The sequence below is a fragment of the Apaloderma vittatum genome, unplaced genomic scaffold (assembly GCF_000703405.1).
Source record: "Apaloderma vittatum isolate BGI_N311 unplaced genomic scaffold, ASM70340v1 scaffold8005, whole genome shotgun sequence".
NCBI lineage: Eukaryota > Metazoa > Chordata > Aves > Trogoniformes > Trogonidae > Apaloderma > Apaloderma vittatum.
This window is the reverse complement of record NW_009718716.1, coordinates 4,169-7,857: the sequence shown is the minus strand read 5'-3', so window position 1 is coordinate 7,857 and position 3,689 is coordinate 4,169.

Sequence of the window (3,689 nt, the reverse complement as noted above, 5' to 3'; positions counted from 1 at the left end):
CCTAATGCAGGCGCTTTATTCCCCAGGCCCCATCTAATACTTAGGCACATGCTTGGGCAGCACGCAATATCGCTACAAAAATTACAAGAAAATCAGTATTATTTGGTTTTAGGTAGACATGGTTTCAAACCGTTGCCATTTCCTATTGCAAAAAAAGAAAACAGTGACAGTGATTCATCATGTTGGCTAGGTCTTAGATCTTCTGGAAGAAACCTGTGTAACACCTGGAAAAATGGCCCTGCTAAAAATATGAATACATGTCAACCATTTAAAAATAGCAATTCCCAACCTAAACATAGGAAAGAACATAACCAATAGGCAGGGCAAAGAATGATCAGAAAGAATACAATAAATATCTGAATGTAAACAGTGCTTACCACTGAATGATCTCAAGATTTAATGGGATTAATGCATACAGCCTCAAAAAGTCTTTACTGGAAAATCTAGTAGCTTTGTTGCAGGTTACAAGCAACCCTTTAGTATGAGTGAGAATTTATGGCCTCATTTTCTAAAGGGTAATAAATACTAGAGATGCTTTGATATTTGAGCATGCCATCTGAGATGCCCCTAACCGAGTCTGATTTTCAGGGGAACAGTACCTCTCCCTTTCTGGAAGTTAAGGCCTCTCAGGTATTTCCACGTTGCCGAGCAGAGTCACTCAAGTTAGAGCAAACACCTCCCATTCCGCAGCCAGAAATGGTACGGCTGCTTCAGAAACGGCACGGCTGTGGCAGGATGAAGGTCTGCTTGAGCTCACTACACTTTTGGTGAGGTAGGATTTACTAGATGGGTCAGTGCTTCCTGTACGCAGCAGTACATGGGCTGACACCAGCATCTCTGCACAGCAACTCTGTGCTGTGCCACATCTGCAGCCCACCTCACCTGGAGCAGGACTTGACACCCTCAAAAACTTGGGCTTATTGGTTTATCTGAAACTTTGTGGATATAGGGGCAGATATCACAGGTCTTCACACCAAAAGGAGAACAAGTTCATCCAGGTACAGCTGAGCTTACTAGTATATTATTTTTGTCATTACGAATCACAGCTAGTGGCTGAGATCTTGCCTTCTAATGCCCTTCTCCACCTCTAAGTCTCCACACACTCAAAAAGCCCACATTACTTCAGCACCTCATTCTGAACTGGTATGAGGGCTCCTATCCATGCGCTTAGAGCATCTTTTGGGTCAGAAGTGACACCTCCTGCAAGTACCCAGCAAAGGCTGTAGCCACCAGTACCTACTTTCAGCAGAAACATATCTGACAGGACGTCTCCTGCAGACAAATTATCTCACACTGTAAAAGTCTTTGAAATTTTACATTTCCACTTGATGTTGTTAAGCGTTTGAAATCTGCCATCAAGAGGAGGTTTTGAAATGGTTCAAGTGACTATTTCCAAGACATATTTATTATACTACTTGCTTTTAAGCCGTTGTATTTTGTCTAGCTCATGTCATATGATTCATGAATACAGATACACTTAAAAATGAATGATTTATTAATTTAAGCATACTTGGGCATTTAATTACTCTCAGCAAAAATCTTTCTGTGGGAGGGTACCATCTTGTATGTGCACATATCAAAGGAGAAAACATAGTAACCACGCTATACATTCCCAATTATTCCCTGGAGGAAATAATGAAAAGAGGGGGTTTTTGAAAAGGAGTCAAAATTTGTGTCGTATTACACGGTGCTTTTTCTTTGATATAGCTCAAAAGCAATCAGGTCCAGCTCTCCCTATCACAAGTACATAGTTCTGTCTGCAACTTGCAAATGATAAAATGTGGCCCATGGAAGGAAGGGAGGTTTGCATAGATGCCTCAGAGATCTGTACCTGTGAAGAAGGTATTTGTTTAGGACTCCATCCATCCAACTGTGACAAATGAGAGTCATAAGAACATAACAAAGGCTGCAGAGACAGAGGAAGGGGTGGAGAAAACATACATGTGCTAGGCAGCATCACGTAAATAGGACATGAATACCAAAATATGAATTACAGTCAAAAATTAAACAGCAATGATGGAACCTTATGTTTGTGTTGCTGGGGCAAGGGAACACTTACTTTAGCACTGTTTTCTTCCTTACCAAGTAATCACCTCAAGGCATTTGTACTTACTGACATATGCCTGTATGTATGACCTCCATACAAAAGAGCCGTAACTTCTCCTCGTACCATCTGAAGATCAAAGACCAAGACCGGTGATACGCTTCCTACACAGGGCAATAAGCTGAATGCCATGTTCCAGAGCTTTCCCTCACAGCAGGTGCTCAGAGCAGCAGCTCAGTGTCCCTTGCTTGAACCCTAGCAGTGTACAACCAGATCTTTGGCAAAACTGAGGTCCTTTGGGGATGGTGTCACTAATTTTAAGAGAGCCATTTGACCATGTTAAATGGGACATCGCTGGAAGGCTCAAGGTTAAAATGTGCTTTTCATGAAACAGGGAAAAGAATTTCATGGCTCTTTAAAAGCCCACAAGTAGTTGCAACATAGTTGGAGCCACTACCTTCATTCAAAGAGGTCCAAGTCTGCTATTCTCTTCAGCACAGACAGACGGTAGGTTTCAGTACCTCCATGACACACCACCTAAGTATCTCAGATTCAACTGAGAGTATCTCTGACTGACTTCCATTTTTTTTTATGTTACGAAGGTATCTTACCCAGTTTTTAAAAAATAAAATGAAATTCACCATGTTATTATTCAAAAGTGTGACAGGCTTCAAACAAAAAACAATCTTTGCATGAGACTAGTAGCAACAATGCTTTGAAGCCTCTAGCTGGATTTTACTTTAGCTACACCACAAACAAGGGTTATAAGTTTGTATCATTTACTACATGGTGGCTGTTTACACAAAGGAGCAAGTCCAAAAGGAAAAGGAAAACTCCAGGATACATCAGAAAGGCCAGCTAGAAAAACAATGCAAAACAAAGGCATTTTTTGATGAGTTGGTGTCCAACTTCTCTCTCATAATCAAGCTCTAGCAGTGTAGATCACAGCTGTAGCATCAAAGTAGTTGAAAACAGTATGAGAGGTGCTATGGCTAGCTGGTAAGCCCTGCCCAGGCCCTCACAGATCACACTTTACAGGCACAGGTGAAGCATGTGAGTTGGAAAGTGGAGGTCTGCACAGCTGTCACTCCAGCGACATGTGGATGGGAGCATGCACTACACCAGACAGAGAACTTCAGGCTCTCAGGTTCACCTATAAACCTGTATCTGATGTGGGAACAGCCATTCAAGGTAAAAATAATAGTTAAGGGAAGATAGGTTACTTTCAAGTTCTTCAAAGATTTCTGCACATAGGTGCAAGTAAAACACAAATCTTAAAAGGGCTTAAAAAAGCCCTTAAAAGGGCTGTGACAAAGCTCTCCACCAACATTTCTGCAAGAAAACGGCAAGCTTCTAGAATAAATGTTTTTGTTTTCTGAAAAAATGGTATGCAAATAATGTACAACTACAGATAAGCAGAGTTGTGCTTGAACACAAATACTTGAAATTTAATTTGTGCTTGAAACACCCTGGACAAGTTCTGTTCTCAGCTATGCCAGATCGCAAAAGTATAACACAAATCTTAAATCTTAAAGTGTTTAGATTCAATTAGTGCAATGAACACCTTTACCAGAATCTAAACCATGGCTTCAAACATGTCCAAGTGTAGGGCTCCAAACCAGACTCAAAGGTACTAGGTGTTCAG